The 12,695-nt window shown below is 34.2% G+C and overlaps 1 long non-coding RNA gene across 1 annotated transcript; it reads left to right on the top strand.

Annotated features, from left to right (window-relative positions):
- The first annotated feature begins 808 nt into the window (after positions 1–808).
- On the top strand, positions 809–4,066 carry LOC120078180. The gene is made up of 2 exons (XR_005481942.1): positions 809–3,817; positions 3,927–4,066. It is a non-coding gene; the product is annotated as an uncharacterized LOC120078180 (long non-coding RNA).
- The last annotated feature ends 8,629 nt before the right edge of the window (positions 4,067–12,695 follow it).

Here is a 12,695-nt window from a genome sequence, read left to right as displayed (position 1 = left end):
TAATCCAATCCTTATCCATCGTTGAATCAAATGAATAAACTTTAATCCAGTAGGAGTTAAAGCAAAAGGTTAGATAAACTTTTCCCCACAAACCCCAAGATACTTTATAAGGTCCTATAATCATGCTTAAGTAATAATTTGACTCTCAAAACATATTAAGAATTATCGAACTCTCACTTTGAAATCTATAATGTTCCTAAATGTTTGTAAGTGTTACTTTAACACAAAAAAAGCTACAGAAATTCCTAAAAAGTGACACTTTGACTCTCTCAACACAATCTAAAATGTTTCCAAGTGTTACTTTCACCCTCAAATACATGCTAAAAGAACGTATGTGAAACTTTGACGCTTGAAGAATTTCTAAGAGTTTCTATAAAGTTCAAAAGAGTCATTTTGACTCTCAAAACCAACTAAAAAATTCCTAGAAAGTGTCTAAAGGACATTTTAACTATCAAAACAACTTAAGAAAGTTCATAAAAAGAATTTACACTTTCGCTCTCAACACAACCTAAAAAGTTCCTAAATCTCACATTTGTTCTCAAACCCAAACTAAAATACACCTAAAGGGTGTCTACATGACACTTTGACACTCAAGACAACTTAAAATGTATTTAAGTAACATTTTAACACTCAACACAATCTAAAAATGCCTAAATGCCACTTAAAATTGAAGTTATTAATTTAACAATAAAAGTGATGCTACAAACACAAGTAAGATAGAGAAAAAACGTAGTATACTATTCAACTTCACGTTATTACTTTTAGCCCATTTCACTTTATAGTTTTTCCACCAAACCCCCGTTTTGCGTTAGACCAAATACACACTTAAAAAACAAGGGTTTTCACTCATATTTCGCTCTCTCTCCACTCACACATGAAATTAGCTCTCACATTTCTCACACACGAAGAAAGCCCTCACATTTCTCCCTTTTACTTCTCTTTCCCAATGTTTCTCTTTTTTTTTTTTTTTTTTTTTTTTTTGGTGTGTGTGTGTGTTTCATTCCATTCAAGCTTGATGGAAGCACAGCCAAGTAAAGATTGAACCAGAGACATGGTTTCACCGATTGAGTCGTTGGAATTTGCTTGATGTTAGTGAGAGGAGCCTTTGCGACTGGATCGATGGTGTTTTCGGTGGCGACCCATGACTCTATATGTTAGGGTATTGAAGGCTTGCACTTGCGGATCCTTTTTTAGCTTTTCTTCTTACAAAAAATAGAGTTTGCGGTTGGGCCCTCTCTTCAAATGCTCTCAACATCATCTATCGGTTGTTTAGGTATCCTTTTTCAATTCATTGTTTGATTTTTTTTTTTTTTTTTTTCCATTTTGCTTTCACTCTGTTGTTCCACTGATTTCCTTTCTCTTTACTCTTTTCTTTTTAGGTCTCTTTTCATATTTTTATGGAAGTATATCATAAAAAAGTTCATTAAAATTTAGACATCAGAGAAACATAGCCGTTGATTTCACATTCTCACTTTTTAAAGAAACCCACATATTTGAGGGTTTGAAAGTGAACACCTTTGGCATACTCTTCTCTTTTCTAAATTTGCAATTTCCTGTCCTCCTTTGTGTCCTGTGTCTAATTTCGTTCTATTTGTATCATTGTGGAATTCTTGTTTCATGTTCACATTTTTTATTGGTATTTTGAATAATGAATAGTAGAACTTGATTAAGAGTTGTCTTTTATTAAAGTACTAAAATGAATTGTTGAGAAAGTTTAGCACTATCCTCTACTGAAATGTCCACTAATATTGCTTATGAATGAACTAAATTCAATGTCATTTAAATCCCAAGTTCTCACGGTAAAGTTGTATTCCTGCCCTATAGCAACTATAGCCTAATAGCTGGCTAAAATTGGTAGTAATAGTCAATAGTATTTTTATTGTTAATCACTTTTTCATAGTTATGTTCTTTCCTTCTAACAATAATAGTAGTAAAATTTTGATTAATTAGTCTATTAGTGTAACCAGTTCTAATCATATTTATGTTGCCATGAGTTTTCTTCCTTATACATGTCACGTATTTCTTTGGTTTAAAGCAGAGCAAGATAAAGAAAAAAGAAAAGAAAAAGAGAAGTCATTATTAGAATCATTTCACACATAAGAAAACTTTTGAATATGCATTGGACAAAGGATGAGAGTCTCATGTTAGAAGTTCACTTTGTCGTCAATCTCATGAACTTGATAAGACTTGGATGAAAAAAATAAATTTGACATTGAATCTCTGTAAAGTTGGGCAAAAATAATTTGGTTGCAAGTTACCAAGATCTATGGGTACTATAAGTCAATTGTTGTCACTGAACCTAGTAGTTTACTTTTGCTATTTCGTCCATTTCAATGTTCCTTGCCCGTCAAATTAAAACGCTAAGAAAGAAAACAGTTTTGGAATGTTTTGATTTATGGAGCTTCTAAGCTAAAAGCATTGTCATATTCGTTTATATGCTGGTGCTTTGAGTTGGTTGTGTACTGTGAGTTTGCTTGTCTGTTAATAATCATCTCCAAAATTTTTTAGTGGATATGGTTGTTTTTATTTATTTAGTTATATTGTTTGATGCTTATTTATTGTTGTAGATTTTTTAGACTTGGTCTCTACAATCCATGAAGGCTATATTATTTAAACTTTGGAATTGAGGAAGATAAGGTTTTGGATTTAATTTGAACTTGATCTTTGCTTATGTGTGTGTAGAAAGGAGAATGCAATAAAAGTGTGGATAAAAAGTTTGCTATTTTCTTTTTGTCATTTTACATGTTTTAGATACATCAATGGTTGCTTTATTGCAAGATCATGATCTTCAACCTTTTTGGCTTCAATTTTCCTTAATATACATTTTCCCATTTGGGTCTATTTCTCGCTTTCCCATACAAGTGTTTTTTTTATATCATCAATATTCAAATCTAAATTTATATTCTTTGTTCTTCAATTTCCATTAGTACCCATTTTCATTCTCTATTGGTGTCCATTTTGCTCATCCAACATGTAGGTTTAGAAATTGGTTGAAATCGTGAGCTGCATATTTTTTTTTTCCATATTGGTTGAAAGTTTGGAAGGTCATCTTGGTTACTTATTGTGATATATAGTATGTGCATATCTTGGATTTCATATCGGCTGAACGTGGTTCTATGAGTTGTGTGTGTGGGGGGGAGTTGGATTTGGTGTTAATCGTTCAAAATTATCTCTTGTCTCAACGAGAAAGTAGGTATACAATGCTTGAAAATGAATATTTGAAGATGAAGGATGAAATGAAAGAAATGAAATCATTGATATCAAGTTTTTTAAAAAAAAAAAAAAAAAATAGGTAAACGTAGCTTCTTTAATAAGTTTTATTCGTAATATTTATGTTTTTACTGTACAAATAACTTTTAATTGCATATTGTTATAAGCTGAACCAAGTGAGGAATTTTCTAATGCCACAAAAAAATTTACCTAAGCCAATAAACATTCCTTCAACTTGTCCTATATCTTCTTCATCGGTAAATCTATTTTGTATGTGATGAATAATACTATAGATTTCATTATCATCAAATTCTCACATCTTAATTTTTTTTTCTCATCAATAATATTAATAATAATACTAAACTCAAGCGCAAGTTATTAGATTGGCTTGGCTCGGGAGTGATAGTAGCCAAAGAACGGTGGTCTTCTAATGATCCTACTACTCTTGTTCATCACATTCTTATTGGATCACATGTAGTTAGATTCTAGGTTGATGTATCAAAGAAACCCAATGTATATTTGTGGAGGCCCACATCAGAAATAACCTATATTGAAGAAGCTCTAGAAAGTATGATTGCATGGCCATCTGACAAAGTGACTGTTATCGGTATATTATTGTCTATGCCTTTTTATTTCCACTTAATAAAAATCTCTTTATTCACTTTACTATTTTGGTATTCACATAACTAATCATATATTTATATATATTTATGTAGGTGATTGATATGCAAGAGAATTATAGATGATAACTTACTTAACTCCATGACGATGTAATTATCTTGGATAATTGATTAATTTTATATTTTGTGAACTAACTTGTTAGAAATGAAATTCAGCTAAACATTGTATCTTGTAATGTTGGATAACTTTACTCTAGGAAATTATTCAACACTTCTGTTTTGTAATGTATATGGATTACAAAATTTTAATTAGAAGATGAAGTAATGTTGTATTTATAATTAATGTGTTATATATGTGAAGTACTTTGTGGATCGATTTGTTTACTTAAAAATAAAAAGTAACTTTTGTCGAATGTGAATCAATTTATTGCATACTTAAATAATAAAATGATTTCATTTTTAGCAAAAAAAAAAAAAAACAATAATTTTAGTTACTAAAAAAACTATTAAAAAATTACTTTTTTATAGCAATGAATAAATGTTATAACAAAATTCATATCGCAAAAGATGAATGCTATGGAACGGTGACTACAATAACCATAGCAATGAGAAAGAGTAAACAAGTCTATTATAACATCAGATTAAGCCTATTGATAATATATAATAGCACAAAAAAAATGCTATTATAAACAAATGATATCACAATATTGTAGGTATATAAAGATATTATAGCTTTAATAAAAAAAACACTATCAAATATTTTTATAGCAAAATATTTAAGTTATACCTTCGAATTATATTATAACATTTGTTATAACTATAAAATATAAGAGTATATTAATATGCAGTGGAGGAAAAACATAATCAATAAGCATTTTAATCATATTTAATTAATTTGAGTTTAAACATGCTTCAAAGTAACTTTTACAGAAGAGAGTTTGCTGAACACAATACCTTTAAAGTATCCTCTTCAAATCCAGTTGAAATCCACATAAAATAGCTTCAACCTTCAAGTAGACAACCACCAAGATCTTCTCTACTATTCTCTTACAAGGATTGTGGGGTGGAAACACTAAATTGAGCTAGAAGTGTATAAGATATGAAGAGGAATTGGTGATTTCTGTAGAGTTTCAATTGAAGTTCTTAGTAAGCATGAATCATAATTCATTTCAGCACTTCAATTTATAGAACTTACACCATGCAAATACATGGTTTGCTTGAAGGGCAGCTCCTACTTGATTGAGAAAATGGATAAATGAATAAGGTAGTTGAAGACTTAGTGTTGGAAATCTCCACTTTGAAAATCAATTTTCAAAAAAAAAATCCACAAAATGATTTCCATAATTAATTTTTAAATAAAACTAATTAATTAAATATTTTAATTAAAAATAATTTAATATATAATATTAAATTAATAAAAACCAATTCCATCAAAATAAAATTGATTTAATTAATATTTAAATCATATTTAAACATTAATCATTTCTCCAATTTCATTTAATTTCGATAAAATTAAACTTTTAATTGTATCGATTATAATAAATAGAAACCATAATTGAATTTGAACATTTCAAATTTTAAACCCTAATTTCAAATCTTATCAAGATTACTCAATTTAGTGATCCAAATTACGAGCTAGTAGAGGGACTTTATGGACCTACAGATCATGAGCTTCAACGACTTGTAATTAATTGGTTAAAGTCTTTAAACCGAATTAATCACTATTTGTTAACTACCAAGGCATTCTACTATAGCTCGATAGTTGCACTCTCCTCACTATAGATATATTTCTTTCCATTCTAACCATGATCGGTAAGTCAATTCTTCACAGTTGAGTCAAAGATTATCGTTTTACCCCTATAAATACATCTTGTTCCTTAAGCTCCCACTAATCCTCCATTGAACAATTGATTTATAGTCCAACTTATAAATCATAACCCTCTCTTCTAAGAGAGGACGGGGCCCGTTGTTCAAGGCAAGACATCAGCACTTAAGATAACGACCCATCTATTAACCCTAAATCGAGTAGGAGTGAATTCCATATCGCAAGGCTATGTCCCCAGCTATCTGTGTAGTCTTATCCTCAAAATGAGAGATTTATTGAGCAATGATGTTGGACTACTCTCACCTATGCAAATCAAAGGATAATCTCAAATAAACAAGAGTTCATAGTTAGCTCAGGATTAAGATCGAGTTACCCTAGGTCATTCAGTTTGAGATAGTCAGTTTTAACAGTAAACAATTGTTATAAAGATAAGTGAATATTTCGAGGTCTAGTCTTATGCAAACTCATTGCATAGGATGCCCTCACTCACATGTCTCTACATGAATGAGTTTTGGATCACATCATTTATATCTATATACAAAATGGGTCGCATTCAATAGTGTCACCAGGATGAGGTACCCAATCTCATTCGTATACTTATAGACCATTTTGACTACATACTAAAACTTGATCAATTTTTCTGTCACCACATAAAGTTAAAGTATTCATGTTATAGCCATGAATTCGTTTATTAGATTTTCATAGAAGGATGCAATATCAATAGTAATTTATTGAATAAAAGCTCAACAACATTTTTATTGATAAATAGAATATATTAACAACATTTACGAACTACGAGTTTAGGCCATTCCCAACAATAAAAGCGCTATAAGAAGTCTTAGACTTTTAATAACATGAGTTTTCAAGACCTATGCAAAACGATATAAAAGCTATTTTATAGCGTTTTTCATTAGCTATTGTATCTGTTATTTCCTGTAGTGTATGTTGATGGAATGAACACATACGCAACGGAAGAAAATTTGATCTAAAGTACTCTAATTAGATTAATTATAAAGATAAGCATGCATGCAATTTTTGGGTTGATACCCTAAAGTCTCGTATCCTGTAGTTTGCAAACAATTTGTATGAACATTGTGTTGTTAATATATGATATTTACTTCACATCTTGTATTTTTGCTCAGTTGCTTGTTTTATTTACTTCACCACAAACCAATAAACATAAAATCCCTGGTTATCTGTATGTGACTCAAGCATGTATGTGGTGACATACAAGTGGATCATGTCTTGAGTGATAACCAAAATGATCTGTAGTATATGGATATAGGAGGGAAACTTACCTGTAACGCTACGGATGCGGCCCACTTTGTTGAAAGGTCACAAGTGTTATGACTTGTCACAGATGGTCTGATCTTGATCATTCGTGTTGGGATATGCGACGGGGGCGTCCTATACAAAGAGTTTGTATAAGACCTGACCACGAAGTGTTAACGTCTCGTTATATAACACTGTCTATGACAGAGGACTTCACTTCACTAGGATAACCATAGGTAACATGACCTCAATCCTGAGTGAGTTGGGAACTCCTGCCATTAAAGGCGGTCATTTGATTTGTATGGGTGCGAGTGGCCAGGTCGCTGATTCAAACCTACTATTTTGGGGATTCGTCTGATTTAGGAGTAGGGAACTCAGCCACACAAGATGGAATTCATTCATTCCCGAAGCAGGGTAAGAAGATAGATAGTTCCCTTAAGAGCTGATTCCAAGGCTTGAACAATGTGGCGACACACATCTTCTCTTGGCCCGAGAGGTGTCCACACATAGTTGGACTATGTTGTATTGTTCATTAGAGGAATCAGTGGGTACTTAAGGAGTGAGATGTAACTACAGGGACCAAAACGGTAAATTAGTCCAACTGTACTTACGAGCATCTGTGAAGGGTCATCGTACTCATGATTGGTTATATCCAATGGACACAGAAATATATCTTGGTAAAGAAGGGTTCAGCTGTTGTCTTTAGTAGAATGCCTGACAGTTAACGATGGTGGATCTCGTGGCTAAAGAGTTAGTCAGCTATTCATGGACCGTTGGAGCTTCGAGCCACAGGTCCATTAGGTCCCCTGGGTAGCTTGGATAAAGTCAAGAATCAGTGTTTGGGTTAATTTGAAATGTTCAAATTGATAAGAGGAAGTTCGATTATATATGATATAATTGGGCTGGTTAATTATATATGATATAATTGACTAAATGTATGAGATATATTATTTTGGAGTAAATTAGATATAAATATGATTTATATCAAGTAGAGGAGAAAATACTATAGTAGATATGAGATATCAAACTATAGGGTAAAAATATAATATGATTATATTTATTATTAATTAATTGGTTAATTATATGATAATTAAGCCAATTTTTCACGTTCGAACGTGGGTTTGTGGGGCAACGTCGGTTATTGTAACTGATGAATTAAAATGAAAATGGTTTTCATTTTGAATCGTCCGTCCAAAAAGAAATAGAAGATCGCGCTGGTGAAAAGTAATCGATCGCTTAAGTATTTCGAGAGCCTATACATAGTCACTCTCTGCCTGAACGATCGTCCACCTTGCACCTAAATGATCGCACACTAGTTCCTACACAATCGCATAGCTTCCCTAAACGATCGTATACCATTTCCTAAACAACTGTTCAGTAAAACCTATACGATCGTGTAGTTTTTCCTAAACGATAAGCATCGTGCTATACAATAGCGTCTTTTTCCCTCCTACTTGCTTATCGCCTACACGATCTGGTCTTCTTCCTTCCTCTACCACATTCACCAAATACCACGCTTTGGGTTCTCACTCCGAGAATACCTGAGGCTCTTTTCTGTTGGTGTCGTCCCCTTTACCTTTGGGAGTTCGTGGTTGTTCGTGCTGCTACAATCGACGCATATGTTCGGGCTTTGGTTGATCGGGTAGAGGTTTCCGCTGCATTGAGTTCTGAAGTTTGAAGAACGTCTTCAACTGATATGGCAACTCTCTCCCTCGTTTATTTCTTGTTCAAAGCATGCCTTTAATTGACTGTTAGTTTGCATAACTGTGCGTTTGGATGTATAATGTGTATTTCGGTCACGGTGAGATCGGAGCGATCCGAATGCGCTCATGGAACTCTTTGGTAAGAGATCCTTTAGCAATAAAACAAGAAAAAGAGGAAAAGAATACAACCTTTATAGTTTTTAAATCTTCTCAAAATCAGCTCCAATCTCCTCATGAACGGTTCGTAGACGATACGAGAAAATGTACTTCTGATTTTGACGTTGATTTGATATATGTCGATGGTCATGCACTGATCATGCGTTGATAAGAAGAATATGCGATAAAGGTATATGCGTTGATCGTACGATAATCTAAAGGATATGCAGTATGCATTAATCGTGTATGTGATGACCATACGTTTCTACCACAAGTTTTCTTGCTCTCTCGCCAATTATAACGAGATCGCAATTTTCTCAAAATGATCCAAGGTCGAACACAGGGACTTGTAACTAAAGTATGTTTGTAAAGTGACGTGTTTGAGGCGGTGAATAAAAGTAAAAAGAAAGAAGTTATTAGCCATGCACTACTATTACTCCTAGCTAAACAGACTAAGCAATTGAAGTTTGACTATGAAAATTGGTAGAGATGTAGCAACTGTTAACACGTAATGTTGCTCTAGCTAATTGTCCCCCTTTCTTAAGTGTGATTAGGGGAAGTAGGGTTGGGGTATAAAGTTTCACCAAGTTGTTAAGTTGCTCGCAAGGTTAATCCCAGCTCGCCGCGCATCGCACACATCTCAGTGGTCAACCACATGTTTATATCTCTATAACGCATGGTTGAGTTGAGCATAAGATTATTCCTATATCTAGAAATGCTGCTTACTTTGCTTAGCGAGTTCCACTACTTACCCTCTCGGGCAGTTGGTTATAGCCATTCAGCTCATAGACAAACATTGTGATAGCCTCGCACTAAGCAAAGAGGATTGATCACAATACTCGCACAACGCACACCTTTTGGTGGTTCACTACACGCGTTCTATCTCCAGGCCACATGATTGAGTATGCGATAACTCTTGCAATCTACATTTAACTCATTGCAATGAAAGTGAGATGATAAAGTAAAAGAAGATGACAAACATAGTGTTGAAGGAACTAAATAAATGCATTTATTACAAAATGTATTAATGTCTTAAGCCAAAATGTAATACAATATAGAGGTAAGAAGATAGATGGAGGACTGGACGTAGGTAATCTCTTGCTTCCATCAGATGTATGTCAAGGCTGCTGGTGGTGCCATGGATGGGTGGTGAGTAGTCTTTCTCTCGAGCTCTATCTCCGATGAAGCTCCAGTCATCACTCAGAAAGGGTTGTAGGAATGAAGAATTCTCAAAGACTGTCTACTCATACTCTCATTTGTAATCTGCCTAAGGCAGAGACTCAGATGCTTTGAATTTGGGCTTCAAGGCTCTATTTATAAAGCTCAAACACCGACAACATTGGTAATCCCACTCTAAATCACTGTCATTCTTGTCACGGTAGGTGAAATGTCATCATGACCTTATCTCTTTGACATTTTCGAGGTATGCATTCACGATTGTTTCTTTTGAAGTATCAACGCATCCCACCCACTTTGCGATCATCCTCTATCACGACAATCACTTTGTAGTTGTAGCATTCCATGCGACAAACTTGTCTTCATGAAAATCAACGCATACGATCAACTTTGCAATGGTCTGGGATTAGCGCATGCGATCGATTCCTGCGATAACTACAAAATAGGCATTTTAACGCAAGATAACACATGATATAAGGTTAGCGGGAATTTTTAGCATTGGTCGGCGCAAACTCATTTTTCCACACGAATTCTTATCAATATCAACACATATTCTACTCATCAACTCTCATAATTTTAAGTAAAAGGCTACAGTAGCTTGTATTTCTACAAGCTATCAGTAGACCACCACAAGAGTCTTTCCGACTATTCTCTGACCTTAGAACGAGATGGTGCAATCCGATAAGTGACTAATTTGGAGAGAAAAAGTGATAAGATTATCACATAATCTCATCTAAACCCATTATGGCCAAGAAGTCTTCAAAAGCATTAAATACTCCCTTCTAAAGACCATTACATGCAAACATCCAATTTTGAGTTTGATGAGAATTTGACAGTAAAAAATACACTAATTCAAAAAATGGGATTTAGTAGGACAAGTTGTTGGGGATGATGCCCTAAAGTCTCATGTCCTGTAGTTTGTGAACAGTTTGTACGAATGCTTGTGATGTATAATATATGATTTTTTCTTCACTACTTGGCTTTACACATTGGATATTTTATTTGCTTTATTACAAACCAATAAACTAAAATCCTTGGTTGTCATTATGTAACTTAAGCATGTATGTGGTGACATACAAGTGGATCATGTCTTAAGTGATAACCAAAATGGTCTGTAGTATATGGATATAGGAGGGAAACTTTATCCTTGTAACGATATAAATGCGACCCGCTTTGTGGAATGGTTACAAGTGTTGTGACTTGCCACAGATAGTCTGATCCTGATCATTCGTCTGGGGACATGAAAGCAGGGGCGTCTTATACAAAGAGTTTTTATAAGATCTGACTACGAAGTGTTAACGTCTCGTTATATAACGTCGTTCATGACAGAGACTTCACTTCACTAGGATGACCATAGGTAACATGACCTCAATCCTGAGTGAGTTAGGAGCTCCTACCATTGAGGGCGGTTCTTTGATTTGCATGGGTGTGAATGACTAGTTCTTCGACTCAAACCTAACACTTTAGGGATTCGTCTAATTTGGGAGCTGGGAACTCAGCTACACAAGATGGAATTCACTCATTCCCCGAAGCAGGGGTAAGTAGATAGATTGCTCCCTTAAGGACTGATCCTGGGGCTTGAACGATGTGGCGTCACACACCTTCTCATGGCTCGAGGGGTGTCCACACATAGTAGGACTATGTTGTATTGTTCATTAGAGGGATCAGTGGAACTTAAGGAGTAAGATGTAACTATAGGGGAAAAACGGTAATTTGGTCTAGTTATACTTACGAGCATCTGTGAAGGGTTATCGAACTCATGATTGGTTATATCTGATGAACACAGAAATATATCTATAGTAAGAAGAGTTCAGCTGTCGGTCTTTAATGGAATGTCTGGCAGTTAACGAATGGTGGATCTCGTGGCTAAAGAGTTTAGTCAGCTATTCACGTACCGTTGGAGCTTCGAGCCACAGGTCCATAAGGTCCCCTTGGTAGCTCAATGGATTCAAATTGAGAATTAGTTTTTGGGTCAGTTTGAAATGTTCAAATTGACAAGAGAGAGTTCGATTATATATGATATAATTGAACTAGTTAATTATATATGATATAATTGACTTCATGTATGAGATACATTGATTGGAGGAAATTGGATATAAATATGATTTATATCTAGTGGAGGAGAAAACACTGTGATTAATATATGATATTAAACTATAGGTTATGAATATAATATGATTATATTTATTATTTTATTAATCGGACAGTTATAGGATAATTGCCCGACGTTTTCTCCGTAAACATGCGTTAGTGGGAAGTTCCAATTCGGTTTTCGTAACTGAAGAATAAAATGAAAATTGTTTTCATTTTGCAAAGAACATGATTATTAGCTCACGATGTGTTTTGCATTCAATCGCTTAGTAAATTAGAGCCTATACGATAGCGCGAGTTTACTAGACGATCGCTTACATCCGCATGCGCTTCTTCTAAACGATCGCCCACATTTTACTAAACGATCACTTAGCGCCCAAACTTTACTAAACGATCATATAAACGACTGCCTAGCTTTTCCTACATGATTGTATACCTCACCTAAACGATCAAGCATCTTGTTTATACGATAAATGTTGTCTTCTCCCACTTGCTTGATTGTAGTATACGATCTGTTTTCTTCCTCCCCTCTACCAAATCCGAACAGAGCCCACTCTTTGGATTCTCATTCCGAGAATACTAAGGGTTCCAAATGGTGGTATCGTCCCCATCTTCCTATGGTTCGTGTGAAGTCGTTCATGG

This window comes from Benincasa hispida, chromosome 5 (assembly GCF_009727055.1).
Source record: "Benincasa hispida cultivar B227 chromosome 5, ASM972705v1, whole genome shotgun sequence".
NCBI lineage: Eukaryota > Viridiplantae > Streptophyta > Magnoliopsida > Cucurbitales > Cucurbitaceae > Benincasa > Benincasa hispida.
Note: the sequence above shows the minus strand (reverse complement) of the source record. Positions and strands in the feature narration are given on the sequence as shown.